General features: G+C 32.0%; 1 protein-coding gene across 6 annotated transcripts in view; it reads left to right on the forward strand.

Moving 5' to 3' along the window:
• Window positions 1-25670, forward strand: part of NBEA (neurobeachin) — a 638449-nt gene that overhangs the window by 378957 nt on the left and 233822 nt on the right. The window lies entirely within an intron of this gene.

Raw genomic sequence — 25670 nt, forward strand, 5'->3', positions numbered from 1 at the left:
ACAGGTAAGATTGTGTTGCCAGATTCTGCAAGAGCTGGGAAGAGTCTCAGTTTATCTTTCTTAAAACAAAATATAATGAAAATGAAGACAATGTAAAGTATGTGCAATATGCCAGAACTTAAAAGGCTGTCAAAATTCATTTTCTCCAATAGAATTCCAGTACAGATCTCAGAAAAAGTAATGATTTGGAAAAACTGGGAAATCTAGATTCTAGATCAATAGAGATTACATGAATCAGAAGAAAAAATGTCTTGTAATTTGAATAGGAAGGTGATCAGGCTAAAACTTCTATGATCCAGTTGATTGCCAACCTCATTTCTGTGGCTTTTTTCCTTAAACTATATAGATTGTTTGAAAATTAGGATAATTATTTTAATAAGTCTCTCAGAAGTAAAACACTTTGTAAAATTCTTAGTACAGGCTGTTAGAAATACATGAAGTACTCAAATGAGGATAATGGAGAAAATCAATATGCTAATTTTAAAAAACTCACAAATATTAGACTAGATTCTCAACCACAAAAAAGTCATTAGTTTCAAAAATAAAAATTAGTTGTTATGGATTTCCACATTAATGAAAGTTCCCCTTATTTACAAATGACATTATTAACTTACTTTTCACCATTTGGAGTAAGTACTTAAAGAGTTAAAGAGAGGTTATCACAGTCCCTTAGACCTTAATTTGACCACTAAGAAAAACATGCTATACCAAACTGTAGGTGAGCGCTCTACCACTGAGCCACAACCCCAGCCCTCCAAACTATAGATAATATTTCTCAAGCAATAGCATTTGGTATCTTAGACTCTTAAGGCAATTTTTTTAATCGTTGAACATAGTATATTATTAGGCTGGTAAGATAAATCTCTAGATTATTTTCTGTTATTTCTATTTTATAATCTTGCTTTTTGATTTAGATATTTTTATTTAAATATCATCTATATTCCCTAAACAATGCTTAAACCCATTACATTATTATCAGAAAATATATATTAAAGATTTAAGAATTTTATTTCCTATAGTATTTTCCTCTTCAGATATCTTCTTTTTAGAAAAGATGTGTATTTTTATTTTTATAAATGAAAGGAATAGATTGGTTTACAGTGATATTGGTCTGCATTACATACACACTAAAACTGTACACATTGGATAGTGAAGCATGTTTTAATATTGTGCTCACAAGTAGCTTAGTGTCCTTTGTCAATAATAAGGGATGCCTGTTTAGTTGGAAAGTGCCATTGCCCCAGAGTGCTGTATTTTGAAGTCATCTGTCATGGATACATTGTAGAGAGAGAAGACTATTTATGTTTATGGCATTTTAAGTAACTGAGTTAAGCCCTTTGGAATATAGAGAAAAGGCTTGTTTACTGTCATCACTATTCACTTAATCCTGCGACCTTGACATGATAGCATTCTCATAAATCTCCCTGTGGGTAGTTCAATAAAACAGATGAACATCAAAATACAATGATTGTTTCAGCTTTAGGAATTAACTGTGGGATGGAATAAATATGACCCAGATAGGTAATATTACTGAGGAACTCTACCAATCCACTTTTCTAACAAATAATACTTATTAGAAAAAAAATCATTTGTTGTAATTTGTATAGATGAAAATACATATAAATTCTGTGCATATCATGACTGGCTTTTTCAAAAGCAAATCTGAATCTTGATATATTTAACATTATAAAATTAGTAAAGTTTATATCAAAGATATTGTAATAAAGCTTTAGTTTACATTATTTTATTGTATTATCTCTATTGTAATTTTCTTTATATTCACTCTTTTTAAAATATTTGTGATTCTGTAATTACTCAAATGTAAATTTTTAACTTCAGTACCCCCTTCCTGCCAGCTACTATTGTGGATTCAGGGGGAAAAAAATCTAGGAACATTGGAGCATTTGAGAAAGAGAAACAAAAATTAATAGGCACCATTAGGAAAAAATAATGGAAGAATCTAGAAGGACTCAATATTTAATCCTCACTATACTGTATTCCATAGCTCATGTTCCAAACTATAAGAAAATGCAAGTTTGGTTCAACATCATCTACAAAAGTAAAGGTTATAAATACTCTCTTTGCTTAAATAATTGATCTGTAAGATAAATGATCTTAGAGGAAGTTACATTTGTCACCCACCAATTTTAATATACAGATAACTTTTTCATAGTTTAGTTTGGTGTAGTAAAACCTCTATTCCTCTTTTGGAATAGGATTTTACACATTGCATCCTAATGATAACTTTCCAACACCAATATCTATTATGAAATTTTGGAAAAAATCATAGAATGTTTTATGTAAAAATTTTGTGGAAATTATATATAACATATCTATAAAAGGCTTAGAGCATTTTTAATAGCTATTCAGCAGAAAACTTAAGAAAATGAAGGCTATGAAACCTTTTGAAAAAGAACAATCATTAACATAAATACTCAGAAAAGTAAGGCAAATCAGATATATTTACTAATTTTATCTTTAGCCACCAAATTCAAGTTAAAAAAATTCTCCATGAAGACACTGTTTATTTATGTGTCAATAAATAAATGATTAGCTATTTTACTTTAAGTTTAGATAATCAAACCCCAAGAAGAATACTTTCTTTTTTTAGCAGCCTTTCAAGCTGGTACATTACAAGCTGGTATATTATTTATGTGGAAACTACTCATTGTGACATCCCCTGGGGGACAGTAATAGAAACTGATTCCAAGAGATGATCTTTTCTATTATCATTATTCAGTAAATAGTTACCAAACTATCCTCAAACACCCTGTAGACAAAGATGCTTTTCATAACTAGAGATTGGAGTATTTAATAAATAATATTTTTAAGACTTTTGAGTCATAACATAAATCCCATGCTCCCCTAGCCCATCCCCATTATGAGTCATCATCCTTATATCAGAGAAAACATTAGGCATTTGGTTTGGGGGGGTTGGTTTATTCCACTTAGCATTATATTCTCCAATTCCATCCATATACCTGCAAATGCCATTGCACATCAGATAGAGCACTAATCTCTAGGATATATAAAGAACTCAAAAAACGTCACATAAAAAAACCCAATGGGCTAAGGAACTGAACAGACACTTCTCAGAAGATGATATACAATCAATCAACAAATATATGAAAAAAATGATCAATATCTCTAGCAATTAAAGAAATGCAAATTACAGCTACTCTAAGATTTCATCTCACTTGAGTCAGAATGGTAGCTATTAACAATACAAACAACAGTAAGTGTTGTCAAGGATATGGGGGAAAAGGCACACTCTCACATTGCTGGTGAAGCTAAAAATTGGTGCAGCCAATATGGAATTTTTGATTCCAGTATGGAGATTCCTTGGAAAACTTAGAATGGAACCTCCATTTGACCCAGCTATCCCACTCCTCGGTTTATACCCAAAGGATTTAAAAGCAGCATACCATAGGGACACAGCCACATCAAAGTTTATAGCAGCACAATTCACAATAGCTAAATTGTAGAACCAACCTAGATACCCTTCAATAAATGAGTGGATAAAGAAAGTGTGGTATATATTCACAATGAAATATTACTCAGCATTAAAATGGAACTAAGAATTTTTATAGTGGCCAGCCAGTTTGGTTAAGTACTAGAAATACTTTGATGATTATCCTAGAAAAAAAAAACTGAACAAACACAAAACAAAATCTAAAAAAAAACAAACATTGGCTGAACTTTGTTAAAATCCCATGTGGTAAGATCTAAATTTCCAATTCTCTGATATTTTTAACTAGGTATGTTTTAAGATTTTGAAGTATAAAAAACTAAACTTGTAAGTAAGTATTACTGTTTGGGGTTTAGCTTCCTTACTTCTGTCAGCATAACCTTCTTATTTAGATCATGCTTGGGCCATATTCTATATGCATTTTTTACCTTATTGCAGGAATTGAAGTTCCTGGTACATATTGGAGTGTCGTGTAAAGAAAGGGGGGTCTGTAAATAAATATTTATTGAGTAAGAATGAAAGGCAAGAATATAAAAAAAAGAAAAATACTCAAATACCTATGACTGGTTCCAGAGAATTCTGAAATGTTAGAAAATATTCCCAAATAGTAATTTGAAGGTAAATTCTCACTGATATAAAAACCTAAAAATATCTAAATTAAATCTAAAGTGTAATATATTAACTCAGCTCAGCATGTTTTCTCATTTAAATGCAAAAATTAGAAAGGACTGTTAAATAGGATCCTTTATTCTTTTATCTTCATATAAACAAATAAACCCAAACCATCTAAGGCAGGAATTTGTTGTTGTATTAGTGTGGAACTCTGACTTCAATTGAAACCAAGCATTTTTAACCAATCATAACAGTTGGGGAACATTTGTTAACATTTCAGAAGATGAATGTGCCAGTGACCCACATTTTGCAGCAATACCCTACCTGCCCTCATTCATCACCCAGCTACTCCATTTAAACTAGGGCGGACTGATTTGGATACAGCTCTCACGATCCACTCATTTAACCTTGGAACATTTCTGCATTAACACGGGAGCTTTAGGGGGCTACCTCATATCCAAACTATAACAAGTAGTCTATTTGATCATTAAAATATTCACAAGCATATTCCTAACCAGCCAAATTTAAACAAGCTTTGAAGATATCCTTACTCTTCTGATTTCTAATGATTTTCTATTTTTCCCAAAATAAAATATTTATTAGTTGGCCTTGTAGTTTTACAAATAAATAAGAATACCTGACAAGAATATTTAGTAGAAATAACTGTCCTAAGTAAAATTGGAGCAAAGTATTGTTCATTTGTAGAAATTTCCCAAGAGAAACAATGTCAGCTTCAATGCTATAAAATCAAATTCAGTCTTTGGTTTTAAAATATTTTGTCAGATTTTTTGTCGTGTTTATTATGGAAGTTAAAATGTGTATAAGTTTGTTTTTTCATCTCTCAGTATTTAATTGTTATTAATCACATGGGCATTACTTTCTTATATTTCCAAAAAAGTAGACACAACTTTTTAACAATTCTATTAGATTGTATGCTTATTGGCTCCATGAAAACTGGATCTAAATTTCATGGTGTACATTCATTTCTTTTCATTTTGAATCAGAGCTTAAAACATCAATTTTGATTCAAGAATCTTTAATTATGCTACTCTCAACTATAGTCCACCATGTTAAGATGCTCCTTTATTTCTTCAGCAGATTTTAGATAAATACATCAACTGAGATTTAAGAAAAATACAATGTTTCCTATGGAATTATTTTTTAAAAGGAAACCCTAAAATATCTTCTGTTTACTCAAAGAATATGTGTCATCCTCTTGACTTTTTTCTTCCCCTCACTTTAACTGAATCATGGTTAAACATACACATTTACATGTTTTGTTTGTTAATCCTGCTGTGTAAGACATTTACAGCCATGTTTTATACAATACAAATGAAGGCTATGCATCATGTCACTTGCTTGCAAATATCTAACAAGTCTGCAAACTAACTTTTGGTCCCAAAACTATATGTGAAATCATAGCAATCATGAAGATGAAATTTGTAATCAATTACATAACTTTGGCTTTATAATAACAACTTACCTTGAATATGTTAAGACAAAAATCTAAAGAATCAAATTAGGCATGCTTTCTTCTTCACTTTTTTTAACTCATAGTTACCTGAGTTAATGTGACTGACAGTTACTTAATAGATGAATTACTGCTACTTGAATGTTTAAAATATAATGCCTCTATGTTAAATATTTTCTCCCTACAAGTTTTTAGAAGAAAACATCTAACTAGGATTCAATTTGTCAGAAACTTTTCAAATATAATAAGTCATAAAACTTTATGTTTATTCCCTTTTTATGTTTACTTTTGCTTTCGGTCAAGAATGCAATAGGAAGCATTGTCATGTGGTAAAGCACTTGGATAGCATGTCTGAGGCCGTGGGTTCAATCCCCAAAACCACCAAAAAAGTAAAAATAAAGAATTCAACAGAGAAAGAAAAATGATCCATTATTTCCATGATCTAAAGGTTTTACTGCAGCAGCTGAGCATTAAACTTTTATTCAATGCTACATTAACTTTTCCATTAAGGGTACTGTTATAAAGTATAGAGCCTATAAGTATTGTGAAGTTGCTCTTTGCTATTTGTTCATTGATATGGCTACTTGGATGTTTCAGTCTTTTAAAGTGAAAGTCTTCATGGCTTTTTTTTTTTTAAAGAATGCTTTGGTTTTACTTTAAATTTAGTTTAATTGCACTGTTGTGATTTGAGGGTCTTTAAACTTTTTATAAACTTGACTTCTTCTTTCCTTATTTGGAGTTTTTCTTTGCCAATTTTAATTATATTAAGATATAACTATTGTGCTAGGGTTGTGACTCAGCAGTAGAGCGCTCACCTTGCACATGCAGGGCCCTGGGTTCGGTCCTCAGCACCACATAAAAATAAATAAATAAAATAAAGGTATTGTGTCCAACTACAAATAAAAATTTAAAAAAGATATAACTATCATGTTTCTGTTATCCATAAAATACAGTTTTTCACTGATGTCTTATTTTAGCAAAAATGCTAAACACTTGGGTGTCATGTGTGTGTTTAGTTAATTTCTCCTCTACCCATTTATTCTGTAAGTTATCCCAGTTGTCTAGAATGGCCCAAGAGCTGAAGAATAGTTGCCAGAAGGCTGGAGTCTTAGGGTGAGACTGATGGTGAAAGTAAAAAGATTTTTCTACCTTCTTTATTCTTAGACTATTAATGGAAAGGGAGACTTAGAGTTTCAAGAGTAGTAAGAAAAGGGATTGTGAAGTCATGGGCACATGCTTTAATAGTAGGAGTCTGCAGAAAAGCTGCTACAAGCCTGCAGAGCAGGCTGAGAAACTCATATATTGGGAGGCCTTGCCCAGCATTCCTAGCTAATTTTTAGGGCTCCTTTCATTCCAGTGAGAGGATAAATTCTTTGGTGATGAAAAGGACATGGCAACCAGATAGCTTTGTTTTCATGTTTCCTTAAAAAAACTAAGAAATAAAGAGCTACTGAAAGTCAAGTTTATACTTTATTGAAAAGTTGATTATCTGTGCATTTTGACCAAAGAATAATGAAAAGTGACATCGTTATCACCTGTGGGAGTGAGCTACAGTGGTGGAAGTATCATTGATGATGATCAACAGGAACATTAAAATAATTCATTTCTCCAGTCATAACAAACAAACTATTGACCTGTATACAGGTACATAATTCACCCTGTATAGAAAAACAATAGCAACACTACTTTGTAAATATACCTATTGCACAGATTTTAACTACTATGAATAGGGTTGCTATGAACTTGCTTGTACCTGTTTATTTTGGTTTTCATTATTTTTTATTAACAAATAAATATATTTCTGTTTGAAATATACCTAGGGATGGAATTTTTGAGTCATAACATAGACTTATGTGTTAGTGCTTAACATTTGTATAAACATTTGTCCTGGGTCTCCTGTACTTTTCATTTTCTGTCTGTTTTCATTTAACTTTTCAGGTGGTATATATATTGCATTATAGTGTTAATCTTCATTTTTCTGTTCTCAGTTGAGTACTTTTCATAATGACAGTAAAGGTCATTTGGCTATCCTCTTCTGTCATATGCTTGTATAAGTAGTTGGCTCGTTTTATCACTGAATTGTCTTATTGATTCATAAAAATTTATTCTATATTCTGGACCTGAACTTGTGTTAAATGTATGTATTGCAATATATATTTTCCACTCCACTTTTTATATGTTTTTATGTTTAGTCCTCCTAGACTATATTAGTTTTTTTCTTTTACAGTTAGCAATTTTTGTTTCTTATTTAAAATATTGTTGCCTAATCTAACATCACAAAGATTTGACCTAGGTTTTCTTCTAAAACATTTACTGCTTTCATATGTACATGCAGATCTGAAACCTATATGAAATTTTGCGTGGGATGAGGGTTTTTTGCCTCACTATTCAGTAGACCTAGCCCTATTTATTGAAATGACCATACTTTTTTTTTCTGTTACTCAGATGTCTGTTTCTGGATTTGTCTTCAGACTTTCTCTTTAATTTTATTGTTCGATTTGTCTGCTTTTGCAGCACATGATCTTAAATACTATAACTCTACAAATAAGTATTCTGCCTGGTAGGGTAAGCCTTTCAGCTCCTTGGTTCTACCATATTGACTATGTTATTCTTGACCTTTACATTTCCATGTTCACTTTTGCCAATTTTTGCAAAAAGCAAGTTTTGAAATTTTGATTAAGACTGCATTAAACCTATAGAACAAACCAGATAAAAGTCAGCATCTTTATATTGATACACAAATGATATAATTTACTTGATATAAGCCTCCCCACATAGGTCATCTTTAATTTCTCTTGGTAATAATTTGTAGCTTTCAGTGTGGAGGTATGGCATACCTTTAATAATATTTATTCTTACATAATTGATGTTTTTTTGAAGTGTTGTAATTATATTGTTTTTTGGATTTAACAATTATCTTGAGAATGCTAGAATATAGTTGTTTTCCTGAATGGACCTTTATCTAATAACCTCACCAAATCCAGTTATTGACATATAGTTTGTATATTTTATTATATTTCTTATGAGCTCATTCATTTCATTTGCAAATGCTGGCAGTTTTACTTTTTTTTTTTTTACAACCTGCATACCTTCTGTTTTTCTCCTGTACAGTGATGACTAAGATCTCTAATATAGCATTCAATAGAAATGTGGCAGTGAACATAGCTGTCTTATTTCTAATAACAGGAATGTCTTAAATATTTTGCCATTAGTGTGATATTTGCCATATGGATTTTTTTGTTGTTTTATTTTGTCTTTTTATGGATATTCTTTATCAGACTAAATTTCCTTTCACGTTCTGGTTTGTTAAAAGGATTTGTCCTGAATAGATACAAATTTTAATATAAGCCTTTTTCTAATCAGTCACAATTGTCTTAGAACTTTTCTCCTTTTTCTACTAATATGATGACTGGATTGATAGGTTTTAGAATATTAAGTTCTCAAAGGTTGATTATTAAACTAGAAAATAATTCACCAGACTGTAAACTTTTCAAGGGTTTTATTGCCTACTTTCTAGTAGTGTCTCCACATATATGTTTGTTTTTGTCAGAAAACTTGTAGTTCAGTCAATGTCTTTGGGAATAGACCTCTTTCCATCCAAATTACTTCATATTAAACTACTATTCTATAATGTTATACAGCAGGCCATTGTGCTGTACACTGTGTAGAAATCAAAGATTCATAAATATCAGTCTAAGCCCCAAGAAGCTATAGTCTGATTTGTGAGAACATGCCAATTCTTAGGTAATGATAATGGTAATATAAAGCAATATTTAATATCTGAGAAAAGCAATAACTAGCCTTTGTCTTTTATGCCGAAATAGGTAAATATTCAGACTCTCAGTTCCAAGGAATAGCATAGGGTTGAAACAGCAGTCTTATTTAAGAAACATTAAATTATCTGGAATAATTAAAGTATAAAAATGGCAGTAATTAAAGATAAGACTGCAAAGTGGAGTTCAAATTCAATCAGGGAGGATCTTGAATGCCAGTGAAAGATTAGACCTGGTTCTGTAGTCAACTCAATTTTACAAATAAGGAAATATATCTTGACAGGTCATGACCTGCCTTTGGTGATACTAAATCAGAAGTAGGCATTCATAATAAAAAAAATGTAATCTTGATCCATAATAAAAAATTGTAAGTCCTCCAAACTAGTTTTTACGACTAAATATTATACTGGTACTATTTTGTATTCATAAATATAGTTTGTTTCTTGTCTTTTCAAAACTGCATTCTCTTGTATCTAATTATATTTCTTAGTTGTAAAACTGAATTGATAAAATAGTGGAAAAAAACAATCAGTAGTCATGACAGATATAATAGGCATTCATGCCATGTGATACTGAATGTTAAAACGAGGTCACAGGGCACAGGAGAAAAGGAAACAAGCAATATAGTTCCTCTAGGTGATAAATGTGAGGGGAAATATCTTATATAGGGTACTAGTCAGGATATTTATCATTTAGTGATGAAATCCTGATGACATGATAACAAGGTTTTTCTATAGTAGTTATGATACCTGAATCCAACAGAATCACTTCATGATGATTTATTTTTTACTTTTAGCTCTGCATTTCATACACAAGAGGCCAATGGCCCCAAATTTTATTTAGAATGATAAAAATGTCTTTACCATTTCCTTTTTCAGGAGCTATCTTAGTATTCAGAACAAAGTTAGTATTATCTTAGTATTCAGAACAAAATTTTTATTCTGTTTTATATAATATATATTTAAATACCACAAGGTTATTAATCTTTATAGTCAGAAATATAGAAAAGATGAAAGAAGAAATGACTACTAAGTGGAAAAAAACCTATTAATAGTTTTGGTATTTTTGTATAGCATCATCTTTTGTATAGCAAATAATATCTTTCAGAAAACACTTAATTTAACATAAAATTGTCAATAGATAACTGAAAAATAAGTAAATTAATGAAAAAATGAAATATCATCATCTTGGAAGTAAGACATTAATCTTTCTCATTCACTCATTTTAATAACAGCTTTGTAATATACTCGTGGTTTTCTGATTTATATTTATTTATTGATATTATCCACTTTAAAAATAATAATAATGTTTACATTTTGTAACACAAACTAAAAATTCATGAGTTAAAGTTGAACTAAACATGAAAATGATTGACATTAATCGAAAAGGAAATTTTAGTTCAGGATAGCCCCTAGTTCAGACTTCCTATTTTATATATGAAATTTGAAGTTTTGCTAACAACAAATGAATAATCATTCTGGTTTTAACAGTTGCACCTTAGGACATGATTTATCTTTTCATCTGCCTTTTTATAACCCATGGGCTAACAGATACTGATTCATAATGTAATTGCTTTGCTCTCATTCCTTAGGTATGGTAATATTGGCACAATATAGATCTTACTATACAGTAATTATATAAAACAGTACCTTACAGATTTGGGGAAAACAGAATTGTAGAAAATTCATGGAAGAGAAATTCAGACAAGGGCCTTAAAGGAGATAAGTAAAGCATTCATCAAAATTGCCCATCTAGGGAGACTCCCTGACTCAGTGCATTAAGTAGCCTTAAATAAAAGAAGGTCAGATTGGTACAATTTTTAAGAGAAGTATTGAGAATGGAAGAAAGCATATTATCTAAAATAAGAAAATAAAATATGTTGAGCCAGGAAGAAGTTTTGCTTAATCAGCATGTAAACTATACATAGCATCACTTACGAGAAAAATGAGGAGATGGAATGGGAATCAATTTTTAATGCTCATGTAAAGAAGTCAAGTCTATTTGAGAGTTACAGGGCTCTACATGCTCAGAGTATTTATTGTCAAGGTGTGTGGTTAAAAAGAATTCCTTTGAGTAAATATTTACATTAACTAAAAGAAAAGACAAAAAAAGCAATGAAAGATCATTGTGAATGAGAAAGAGCTTGATCAAGAAATGTGAATATCCAAGTGCCTATATACTCTTATCCAAGAGATAGCAATCAGTAAATGGAACATATATATTACATAGCTGTATTGCTAAGAAAGGCATGGAAAGGCATTGTAAATATGTAAGAGTTGGGAAAATTGAAAAATGACTAAAATTATCTATAAAAATTAACCTTGATGACAATAATGCTAATAAAATTTCTCTAAATATTTTAAAAGACAAATAGGTCAAAAAATTTCAGTGGAAAAATTACTATTTGTGTGTTTGTGTGTGTGTATGTGTGTGTGTTTTAAAACATGTTCTTTTTAGACCTTTTTTTTTTTTTTTTTGGTACCAGGGATTGAACCCAGGGGTACTTAATCACTGAGCCAATCTCCAGGCCATTTGCCTTTTTTTTTTTTTTTTGAGACAGTCTTGCTGAGTTGCTTAGGGCCTCCCTAAGTTGCTGAGGCTTGATTTTTTTGAACTCCTACCTCAACCTCCCAAGCTGCTAGAATTATAGGCATTTGCCACCATCCCAGTTTAAACATATTCTTAAAAGTTTGAGGTAAATGTATAGTTTCTTCTGTTTGGGGTAGTGATGAAGAAACCAGGCATAAAGGTATTGGCTGTCCATATGAGAGTCCTATCTGGAAAGGTAAATCTAGTACAGACACTTAGGTGATTTCTAGAACTAACCAAGATAAGTTGGAAAGAAGAGATTCCAACACCAAGTTCCAATCCCACACAGCCTGCAGAAACCAATGACCAAGGCACCAAAGAAAATGTCAGGCATTAGAAAGAAAAACTGGACATAATATTCATTGTAAAATAGTAATGTCATATTAGTACTTTATTACTGAGCTATCTGTAAAGTTCTATAGAGTATTTACTTAATCTATACTTTTATACCTAAATGGATTTGCTCTAACTTTAGTAACACATCCTAAGCAGTAAATTATATCTGAGACATTAAGTACCCTTGAGATATATAGGAGTAATTTATCTCCCAAAATGTAATAATTTGTTTACTCAGCAGGCTACAGCTTATTTTTATTCAAAACTCCCTGACTTGTGCTTTTCTTTTTAAAAAATTAGAGTATCTAAAATATAAACATCTACTACCTTGAATAATAAAATTTTTTAAATTGCTCATTTTGAATTATGTCCATTTTGCAAATGTACTTCTTATTCTGGAAAGATAAGAATGTAATAATGTAGCTTTCCCATAGTTATTTATGAACTCACTTGAGAATCAACCATGCAGAATTTAGCCCAGGAGATTTTACCCACTTTTTCCTAAAACCTTTATCTTTTAAAAGTATATTCTGTTGCTGGTGGTTCCAATGTCTTGCATTGATTTATTATATTATCTCCTTCTACTAGTGTTATATTTGGTCTTTAAGAAAAACTTTTGAGTCTTCAATATTAAAATTTCATGTAAGTTCTAGCATAGTTCAGATTTATTAATTTGTACTTTGGAAATTAGGGTTGGATTGAGTTTTTAAAAATTAGCTCAACTTCTTGGTTAACTAAATTAAACACTTATTTTGTGGTAGTGATTGGCCATTAAGGTCAATAAAACTGAATTTCATTTGATTATCTTACTTTCTAAACCTGTGTTTAAAAATGTACTGAGAGTTTTATGATTGTTGATAAATGTGACTGCTCTAAGCTTTCAGCAGAAGATCAATGTTTTAAAAATTGAAACAGTATAGGTTGGTATTGATTAATGTGGCTAAATCAAAATGAGAGGTTTTGTAACAGCTTTCTTAGACAGGCTGCTCCCCAGTAATGGCAAACTATCAATTTTAGCTTTCCACTGATAAATCAGCTTGAAAATTGGATGTCAAAAATTTTTTTTCTCTCAAGTAGTGATTTTTTCATGCCCTTTAACCTTTTCTGATATATTAGATTGGTTTATAAGACTAAGCTCCATCTCACAGAAAGCAATTGTCAAATTGACATTTGGATAGATTTTCAAATAATTTTAACATCTATTTTCATCCATACACACACACACACACCCACACACACACAGATGTGTGTGTATAACCATATACATATGTATAACCATATATGTTTACCTCCCTAGCTGGAAGAATTGTTTATCTTGAGAAAAATTTAAATGTACAATACAAAATTATAGATGTTCTATTTATGGATCTCAGAAGTTCAAAGAAGGTCAGAATCTCAACTGGAAGATTGGAACACATACTTCCAGAAGTATTTTAGTTAGTTTTTTTGTTGAAAGGGTACATTGACCTTTTTTTTTTTTTTTTTTTTTGGTCATGGATGAGTTTTTTTTTCTTTTCCTTTTTAATTTTTATTTCCTTGAAAAAATACTAACGGGTTAATTAACGGCAATTCTGCTGTGTTAGTATGTGGTCATTGGTACATTGGCATGCTTTATTACCAAAAAAACAAGAAACCAAATATGACAACACTGTCTTATTTATCAGGAACCAGTATTGAGGATTTGATATAACATTAGAAAATGTTTGATTAATGACACAGAAAAACAAGCTTAATTTGTATTTAATAGGGAAGACGTTTGTGACAGCTGACCGTTTGATACCTTAATGCCTGTATACCCAACTTTAAGTTAGCCTGAGAAGGTATTGATTGTGAAGTTTCTGTTGTATAATTACTTTTTGCTAGGAAAAAAAAAGGCAGGGTTGTATTGATCTAGATGGGAGGATTTGAGTAGCAGTTTCCCTTGGCTAACAGTGAGTGTCATCTTTCAGCCATGATAAATGGTAACGCTTTGGCTCAGCATAATTACTTTGTGGTGAAATGAACCTCCTATCCCCTTCTTCTTTTCCCAGCAAGGAGATATAGTAATCATCTTTATCTGAAAGCCATGATTTACTGAACTAATCATCCTCTTAATAGAAGAAAATCTTTTTCCCCTTAGAGTATGCCCAGTTTTTGCTAACAGAAACCAAAAGGCTCTATGAAATGCCCTATGAATTTTTAAAATTTTTAGAATCCACAAGCATACGTTTTAATTACCTCTCAGTTATTCAGATCTGTGCTTTTCACATCTGTCTACATCCAGTTGACTAAGTAACCTTTGCTCCTACATTGAATGTAAATTAAAAGAGAAAAAAGAGAGCTGATCTAATCAAATGCTCTTATCCACAGGAAGAATTATTATATAAATAAACCTATTACTTTTATGAAACCTACAACCTTTAGCAAATACAAAAATTTCATTTGTGTACTTAAGACAGTTCTTGAAAAGCCCTCTCTGATTCTAGCACTTTTAAATACAATTTTAAGTATCAAGCAGCATTTCTGTTTTGTAAATGGCTTTCTATGATAACCCTCACCATGAAGAGGCAAATAAAATGCCTTGGATGTGAAAAACATAATCTCTACCAATTCTGAAAAATGAAGATAATTTGTATTGTTTGTCAGCTTTATGACAAAGATGTTTAATGTATTATCAATTTTTCATTAAGCCAGTATTTTATTTTGCTGAAAATAGATATGTATTTACTTGCCAGTACTTTAATATTGCCCATGGGTAATGGCTTTTAGTTAAGTAATGTTATTTAAAGAATATCTGGCAGTCATTTTAGATCATTTTAAGACTGCTGTGAAGGGTTTGGATAAAGGTCATTTTCAATGATTGTGCTTAGTTAAATAAATGTGAAAGGTTTCACAAAGGGAATCTTGCTTTTCAGTGTGCTGTCATAAATTTCCTCTTAGCACATCTGGGAATACCAAGTAAAATGTAGTTGTTTCTGCCTTGAAGGCAGTCTCTTTTATATTTTTCTTCTCTTTGTTTATTTTCTCCTCATAATTCTGTGTATTCCCAAAACTGAGCACAAGGTTTCATTTTGTCATAAATTAGATCTACCACTTTTGATAGTTTGTGGAAACCCCTATATAAATTCTGTAAACATTTAGAAGGAGTACATTTTTTGCTAAGACTTATTAAAAAGTTTTTTTCCCTAATAATTCCTCCTTGAATGTAAGCCTGGTTCACATTTTGCCCCCACTCTGGCCACAGCTGGCCTCTTGCTGTTCACAGTTAAACATTGAAATCAATGCTTGGTCTGCAAAACGTAGATGAAAGTCACTCTGATCATACATGGTCATTTCCTGTAATTTTATCAGCTTCAATTGCTTATACGATGTCTGGAAAGCATTGTTTATTCAAGTAAATACAGACCCAGCTTCTGTGTTGAGATTTGCTGTCTTCTAGGAAAATAATACTTCCTTAAAGCCATAAGGATTGTGCATAGCTCATCATTAGAGAGTATAGTTTTCTAAAATAACAATTGCTTTTGTTCCCCTAAGGAAATATTACTTGTCTAATGGGGTCATTTATCATTTAAATTCTTGAAATTTGTACTCCAAGCAAAGATGTTCCTTTATTTTTATTGTTAACATAATTTTAAATTCTGAAACCAAAAAAAATGCTAAAATACCTCAATTCAAGTTATCATTGATCTAGTATTTTTAAAAATATTTATTTGACCAAGATTGGATGGAGAACTGTATTATAGTTGAAAGCATCAAAGGTCGCAGGACTACAATGAGTTTGATAGAAAACAGCTTTTCTCCTTCCTATTTCAAATGGTTCCTACTTTGATTACAAGCATTTATTATAATTATCAAGAGATTAGACTGTTGTTATAGAATCCTGGTAATGGAACCATTTAAAAGGAATATAATGGCAGTTTATTGGATTCTGCAAAAGAAAAGAGCACAAATAAAGTGGTCCCTTTTGTAAATGGTTCCACTGCTGACTGAGTACGCTAATTTTATTATTTTATCTTGGTTTGTTTGCTTCGTAGTTTTTGTAGCTAAGGGTGTAACGTTTTCTAATGTATTATCTGCCCTCTATCACATCTTTTGTGGGATGCATATGTATATTTGTTTGTGTATATGTGTACATATGTGTGTATATGTTCAAATAAAAAAACAGTATCCTCTGGTAGGTAGTCATTGTTTTAAAATATATTATTTGTATAGCATTTTTTTCTAAAATGGTTTTTAATGCTAAGTTATAGTTTGAGTTTTAAAATTTAGGCATTTAGGATGAGTTTATTCATGTATCACTTCTAATTCATGTGTACTTATTCTTGTAGTTGTAACAAAAACAATCTAAATTAAATAATTATCCAAGATATTGGGAGACTTTACACCTATTCAATGCTAATATCTATTCTGTAAAAATCAGTGCAGTTGGTACTCATGGTGGATATATTTTGAGTCTTTTCTAATTACTTAAAGGTGAATATATGGACCTTAACCATATATTCTTTTTTGAGACATTAATCCAGTCGGAGCCAAACACAAGACAATGCAAGATATAAAATTTTGAGCCTGGCATGGTGTCACATTCCTGTAATTCCAGTGATTCAGAAGGCTGAGACGGGAGAATCATAAGTTCAAAGCCAGCCTAAGAAACTTATTGAGGCCCTACGCAACTTAGGGAGACCCTGTCTCAAAAAATAAAAAGGGCTGGGGATGTGACTCCTTGGCTAAGTAGCCCTGGGTTCAATCTCTGGTATCCAAAAATGTGGGTGCACACACATGCACATATATATTTGGAAGTGCCTAAATATACACATACATATGTAAATATGTATATATTCAGACATAGATATATAGATATAGATATATTTTTGAAAGAACCCAAATACAGAAAAGTAGATTTTCCTGTCCTTTCTCAGACTTGAAACTAATAGAATTGCAAGTTTGCTAAAATACCAGAGAAAACAATTAAAAGAATTGATGTCAGCAGAGAAAAGGAACTAAATTCTGTTTAACAGAGGTGCCAGGGTTACATAGAAGGCTCAAATTCAGAAAAACAGTGAAGCAAGAGACTGGAGTGGGGCTGGTAGTGCTATCTTTTTAGGGAATATAAACTTCCTGAAAGCAAAGATCACCTGTGTATACCTTGTGCAAATGGGTGGCTTGACCATAATAGGCCTTCAAGAATATTTTTTTAAACTCCCTTTCTTTTGTTTTTATCAAAGCAGCAAAGGAAGCACCACTTTTTTATTTAATTTTTTACACAGATGGAGCACAACTTTTCATTTCTCTGGTTGTACATGATGTAGAGTCACACCATTCGAGCAATCATACTCATACATAGGGTAATAGTGTCCCTGTCATTCAACCATCTTTCCTCACCCACACCTCCTCCCCTCACCTCGCTCCCCTCTGCCCAATCCAAAGTTCCTCCATTCTTCCCTCCCACCCCATTATGGATCAGCATCCACTTTTCAGAGAAAACATTTGGCCTTTGGTATTTGGGGATTGGCTTACTTTACTTAGCATGATATTCTCCAACTCCATCTATTTACCTGTAAATGCCATAATTTCATTCTTCATTAAGATTGAGTAATATTTCATTATATGTATACATACCACAGTTTCTTTATCCATTCATCTTTTGTTGTTTTATTATTGTTGTTGTTCCTGTACATAAGTCCTAATTTAATAGTAGTAGTGGTTTTATTTCTTAAAAATTTACCTGAAAATTTGTTCATCGTTTGGTATATATCATAAGAAGGGTTTACTTGAAGTTTAAAGGTTTCTAGAGAAACTAACTGTGTTGCATGTAGTATACTTTGGAGGAATTTGAAATTGTAATTATAAAGAAAGTATAAAGAAACTGATAGTATAAAGAAACTGATCTAATGGAGGGAGACATAATTCACAAAGACACTGAATATACTGTTTATTTAGTTCCATACTAATTTAACACAGATTCTTTCCTTTAAACTGTTATACATATATAAATGTGTTTTCCTTAATCATTTCCATGGGTGTATATTGATAAATAACAATTGCAGGTGCATGGGATATTTGATCATCAACTAAGTCATTAAGAAGTTATTTCTCTCTAAATCCTCTTCAGGTGTTATTATGTATGTTAATTTTCTCAATTATTTTTTATATGGCTTACTTTAGGTTTTCCTTAGTTCTCCAAAGTAAATAATATCACTTATAATGCTACTTTCATTAATAGGCATCTGGTCAGTAGTTGTGCTAGAATCTGTTTATGTGTGACTGTCCAGTTGATCCATTCAAACTAGGATGGACTGATTGGGGTACAACTCTGCAGTCCCGTCATTTTACCATGAAACACTCCTGCATTACCACAGGAGATTTTGGGGCCCATCTTATATCCAAACCACAATACACAGTAAAGCTGTAATGTTTTAAAATGAGGAGTTTTTTTCCCAGTCTTGATTATGAAGATTTTACAAGTCAAGTGAAAAGTCATTCATTTCCAAATTACCAACCAATTCAAAGAATTAACAAAATGTGTTTTTTTCTGGGCATGTCAGCAAAAACCCAAATTAATTTTTTAAAATGGGTCATTTCTTAGTATTAGTCACTCTAGATCTTAGTGTCCCTTCCACCATTGCACGTGTTCACACACAAACACAGAACATAAACTCAGTTCTTGGGAGCTTTCCAAACCTAAGTTAGACTTGGAACTAGCTAGACTAACAAGTCTTCTGCCAAATAATGACCTGCAATTTCTTCCCTCATCTTTATTATTTTATTTTTTTTCTACTCAACATCCAGTTTACTTTGCCATTTTTGTTCTGATTTTTTGAAATGCAAACTTAGTTGGTTTTACATTCTTCTCCTTTTCAAAAAAAATTTCTACACATTTCTTTAACTGCATCTTTCAACATTTAAAAGATCATATATTAAACTTATATCATGGAGTTTGAAATATTTTCTAATTTTAAATTCTTTTGTAACCCATGTTATTTAGAAATGTGTTTTTTAATTTCCACATATTTGTTGTATTCATGGGGATCTTGTTATTGTTCTATGCTTCAGTTTTATTGTAAAAGAGAACATATTCTGTATAACTTGATTCATTTTAAATTTGAAGATGATTTTATGACCTAGAATATATAATATATCTTGGTAAACATACCATGTGCACTTGAAAATAATATGCATTCTTCAATCAAAGAACATAGGATTCTATAAATTTAAATTTGATCAGCTATTGTATGATTCAGATGAATTGTGTTGTTTTCTAATTTTTCCTATTCCTTCTATATATTGAAAAAGAATTGTTGAAATCTTTCTAATATGATTCTGGTATTATTTATTTCATCCTTTAATTCTATTGATTTTGCTTCTTACATTTGAGATTTTGATATTAGCTAAATACATATTTGTAAATATGATGTCTTCTGGAAGAATCATCCCCTTTATCATACATAATTGAACAACCTTTATTTTTTTGTTAGTGCTTGTTTTAAAAATATATTTTGTCTGATAATAATATAGCCACTCTAGCTTCTTATGGTTATTGTTTATATATCTTAGGCTTCCTACTTGTATATCTTCTTGTTTATATATTTATTTTCAACTCATTTAGGTTTTATATTTTTATTGAGTATACCAGGACTTGAAGTCAGGGTCACTGGTCCACTGAGCCCCAGCCGTATTTTTTTTTTTAATTAGCAACAGGATCTCACTGAGTTGCTTAGAACCTCACTGTTACTGAGGCTGGCTTTGAACTTGAAATCCTCCTGACTCAGCTTCCAGTGCCACTGGGATTACAGGCATGTGCCATCATGCCTGGCATGAATTTCTTATACATTGTTTCTAGTTGGGTATCCCTTTTTATCCACTTTTATGTCTGACTTCCTATTGGAAATCTTAGTCAATTAACATTTAATCTAATGGTTGATATGGTTTGGTTTAGCACTGCAATATTAATTTGTTTTCTATATCTATTTTTTTATTTTGATGCTTTGTTCCCCATTTCTGTCTTCTTTTTGATCATTTGAATATTTTTTAAAATTTTATTTTTATCTTTTATTTTTATTATACCTCTTCACATTATATTTTAAGTGGTTATCTAGAAGTTATTTTACATATCCTTAATTCTTTACTACAGAGATACTGGTGTGCCATATCATCAAAAAAACCTTACAACCATATAGATCCATTTGTCTGTGGTTTCTCCCATATCACTTCCACTGTGTTGTGACATCCATATGTACTAGGAATCTCACAAGGGCACATCAGTTTTTCCATAAATGTATATAAAATACAGAAATTGAGAGGGAAACTAGTCATTTAAGTTGCCCAGAAATTTCTAGTGCTCTTAGTTCAATTTTGAGAATTCAAGATTCCATCTGATATTTTCCTTTAGCTTAAAGTGTTTCCTTTATTATTTTTAATAGTTCAGATCTGTTGTCAGTGAATTCTCATACTTTTTCTTTCAATGAAAAATGTGATTATTTTTACTAGATCTGTAATTCTTAGATTGCTATCATATTGTTTTTCACTCAGTTATTTTTAAAATGTTCTATTTTCTGAGTTTTATGTTATTTAATTTTATGTACTGTTACCTTTGATATGGATACTTTCAAGATTAATCTTTGTCTTTGATTTTCAACAATTTGTGATGTGTCTATATGTGTTTTTTAATCATTCTCAGCTTTTTCAATTTGTGAATTTATATTTATATTTATGAATTTATATCATTTAAATGTGGGAAGATTTGGGCCATTATTTTAAAAAAAACATTTTGCTGCATTCTCTTTCCTTCTGGGATTCCAATTGCATGTATGATATACTTTCTAATATTGTACTATACATGCTTATTTCCATGCTACTCACTACCCTTTTTTCCATTTTAAACTTCCCCAACATCCTCCTAACCTGCTCTTTAACTTCTGCTTTAACCTTGTTCCATTTTATTCTCAAAGAAAAGCCAGATTGAGATGATGTATGAAGTACCCCTTTCTTTAGACCTTCCAAAGATTCTTTTAAGACCCCAACTGTTCTTGTCCCAGCATAAATTTCACGTTTCCTCATATTCCCTAGGCTTAGGTCATACTAACATATTCTATTACTTGAACATACCAAACTGGAATTCAATAAATGCCTTTCCTCCTGGCTTGCTCTCTCTACTCTCAAAGATGCTTTTGCCTCTTATCTTTGGGTGGCTGGACCTTTCTCATCATCTAGATACCAGTGCATATGTCACCTTGCCATAAGGGCTGTCCCCAATCATACAGTATGGAATATTCCTAGTCATTCTTTATCCCATGATTAAGCTTTATTGTCTTTTTAACACTTATTATTCAAAACTATTTTAATCACATTCTCCATTTGATTCCATGAGAAGACACCTTTATTTGTCTTAATCAATTCTGTATCCTCAGAAATAGTGCCTATTACAGAATAGTTTTTTTTTTTATTTTTTTTTATTGGTTGTTCACAACATTACAAAGTTCTTGACATATCATATTTCATACATTAGATTGAAGTGGGTTATGAACCCCCAATTTTACCCCAAATGCAGATTGCAGAATCACGTCGGTTACACATCCACAATTTTACATAATGCCCTATTAGTAATTGTTGTATTCTGCTACCTTTCCTATCCCCTACTATCCCCCCTCCCCTCCCCTCCCATCTTCTCTCTCTACCCCATCGACTGTAATTCATTTCTCTCCTTGTTTATTTTCCCATTCCCCTCACAACCTCTTATATGTAATTTTGTATAGCAATGAGGGTCTCCCTTCATTTCCATGCAATTTCCCTTTTCTCTCCCTTTCCCTCCCATCTCATGTCTCTGTTTAATGTTAATCTTTTCTTCCTACTCTTCCTCCCTGCTCTGTTCATAGTTGCTCTCATTATATCAAAGAAGACATTTGGTATTTGTTTTTTAGGGATTGGCTAGCTTCACTAAGCATAATCTGCTCTAGTGCCATCCATTTCCCTGCAAATACTGAATATGTTAGCTAAGCTTGGTATATGGTACTCAAACTTCCTTTACTGTCTATGAAGTTTGACATCAATACATAGATTACAGAACTATTATAAGGATTAAATTATATGTTTAAAGAATATAATATAGTGGCCAGTTCGTATTTGTTTGTCATAAAACATTATTAGCTCACTGAGAGTCACATAAAAGAGGAGAGACATCTAGTATGCCCTATTTTGTAAGAAAAATTATGTGGGCGTGTGTGGGGGGGCGTGTGTGTGTGTGTGTGTGTGTGTGTGAGTGCACATACTCTTTGACTGGATTACAACACAACCTTGAGAAAGAAAATGAGGAGAAAAAACCTTAGAATTTGGAAACTCTTATGTAGGCTAAGAGGCTCATGTTCTGTATAGACTGACTCAACCCTGCCTCCTATTGCCTCAGGCCTCAGTCACCTTCCTTCTCTATTTACACCATAATGTGGAATCTTTCATCTGAATGTTGTGTGAAAATGTTCAAATGGGATTCAGTCTGTCAGATGATTGAGACAACCACAAATCTCAGTTAATTGAACTTCATTTGTGGGACATTTCTATGTTAGGGAAAAGGGAGAAAACGATTAAGAAACCACTGTTAACTAGAATTGGGTGGTGTTTAGGCTTTTATTTTTTCCAATGTGGCTGTACCACAGGGAACTTACATACTTCTGATTTCTTCATCTACGTGGTACTCCTCCATATTTTTTAAAGGCTTATTTCTACCATCATATCATCTCTCCCTGATTGTCTCAGCAGAAATCATGATTTTTTCATGTGTGCCCTCAGAACATTTTTTCAAGCATTAATTACCACATCATGTTACAATTATTGTGTATTTGCCCTCCTTTCCACAATACTGTGGACCTTTTAGATTTACTCATCTTTGTTGCATTAATTCTTAGAGCATGTAGTCAAACAGGCACTATTTTTTTAAGATTTGTTTTTATTCTGATTAGTTATACATGACACATTTTGACACATCATACATAAATGGACTATAACTTCTTATTCTTCTGGTTTTATTTGATGTAGAATCACACCAGTCATATAGTCATATATGGATATTGTGGTAATAATGTCCAATTCATTCTACTAACCTTCCTACTCCCATATCCACTTTCATTCCTTCATCCCACTCTGCCTAGTCCAAAGTACCTCTGTTTTTCCTAAACTTTCCCCTGCCTATTGTGAGTCAGCATTCACATATCAGAGAGAACATTGGACCTTTGTTTTTTTAGGATTGGCTTATTTCACTTAGCATGATAGCCTCCAGATCCATCCATTTACCAGTTAATACCATGATTGCACTCATCTTTATGACTAAGTAATAGTCCATTGTGTATATACAAAACATTTTCTTTGTTCATTCATCTGTTGAAGGACATCTAGGTTTGTTCCATAGTTTGGCTGTTGTGAATTGAGCTGCTAGAACATTGATGTGGCTGTCACTGTTGTATGCTTATTAAGTTCTTTGTGTATAAACACAGGAATGGGATAGTTGGGTCAAGTGGTGATTCCATTCCAAGTTTTCTAAGGAATGCCCATACTGCTTTCCATAGTGATTGCACCAATTTGCAGTCCCACCAGCAATGTATGAGCAAACCTTTTTCCACGAATTCTCACCAACATACATTTGTATTCTTGATAATTGCCATTCTGACTGGAATGAGACCAAATATCAGTGTAATTTTGATTTGCATTTCTCTAATTGCTAGAGCTGTTGAACATTTTTCCATGTGTTTGTTGATCTATTGTATTTCTTCTGTGAAGAGTCTGTTCAGTTCTTTGCCCATTTATTGATTGGGTTATTTGTTTGTTTGGTTTTTGGTGTTGAATTTTTTTGAGTTTTTTATATATCCTGGAGATTAATGCTCTATCTGAGCTGCATGTGGTAAAGATTTTCTCTTATTCTGTAGACTCTCTCTTCTCATTCCTATACATCATGATGAATCTACTGAAAGAAAAATTAGAAAAACTACCCCATTTGCAGTAGTCTAAAATAAATAAATAAATAAAATACTTGGGAATCAGTCTGACAAAAGAGGTGAAAGATCTCTACAATGAAAACTACAGAACTCTAAAGAAAGAAATTGAAGAAGACTTTCAAAAATGGAAAGATCTCCCATGTTCTTGGATAGGTAGAATTAATATTGTCAAAATGGAGATACTACCAAAAGTGTTACACAGATTTAATGCAATTCCTATGAAAATCTCAATTACATTTTTCATAGAAATAGAAAAAGCAGTCATGAGCTTCATTTGGAAATAAGAGACCCAGAATAACCAAAGCAATCTTTAGCAAGAGAAGAGAAGCAGGAGGCATCACAAATACCAGAACTTAAACTATACTACTGAGCCGTAGTAACAAAAATGGCATGGTATTGGCACCAAAACCAACATGTATATCCATATAGTATAGAATAGAAGACACAGAGAAAAAACCCACATAAATACAGTTATCTCATGCTAGATAAAGGTGTCAAAAACATTCATTGGAGAAAAGATAGTCTCTTCAAAAATGGTGCTGGGAAAACTGGAAATCCGTATGCAACAAAATGAAATTAAACTCCTGTCTCTAACTCTGCACAAAACAACTCAACATGGATCAAAAACTGAGGCACTGCACCTACTAGAAGGAAAAGTCACAAATCTTCACCATGATGGCTTAAGAATTGACTTTCTTAACAAGACTCCTAAAGTGCAAGAAGTAAAATCAAGAATCAATAAATGGGATGGATTCAAACTAAAAAGCTTCTTCTCAGCAAAGGAAACAATGAAACAGGCACAATTAACAAGCATCACTTTTAAGCTTTGGGAATACAGAGTGATCAAGAAAGAAAGGGCTTCTGCCCTGGTGAGCCATTGGAAGGTTTTATGAATGAGCCAACATATTCACCATCCCCTAACTCAAGGCAAGTGATATATATTTTTTTTTCTTTTGGTATCAGGGAATTGAACTCAGGGGTGCTTAATCACTGAGCAACATCCCCAGTCCTTTTTTGTACTTTATCTAGAGACAGGGTCTTGTTACGTTGCTTAGGACCTCACTGAGTTGCTGAGGCTGGCTTGCTGGCTTTGAAGTCATGATCAGCCTCTCAAGCTGTGGAGGATTACAGATATACACCACCTTGCCAGGTGCAGCTGATATTTTTAAGAAGAATTGCAAACTACTTGAAAATAAATCCCAGTGTATGATTCACAGGCTGTGAATAATTGTTTAGAGATTACTACACAGTCAAACGAGTTTAGGAAATGTTGAGTGCAAAAACATTAAACAATTCAGTTTACTGCACATTTCCATTTATTTAGAGACTTCTTTACTACAGTCTTTAAACATGTTAGTCAGTTGGACCTTCTATATGAGGCAGTGTTTATCTTAAGACATATAGGAAAAAAAAAGATTCTAGCTAAAACATGCCATCTTTAAATAGTTCATTAATCAATGAGATCT

Source organism: Spermophilus citellus (assembly GCF_964194105.1).
Source record: "Spermophilus citellus genome assembly, chromosome: 1".
Lineage (NCBI taxonomy): Eukaryota > Metazoa > Chordata > Mammalia > Rodentia > Sciuridae > Spermophilus > Spermophilus citellus.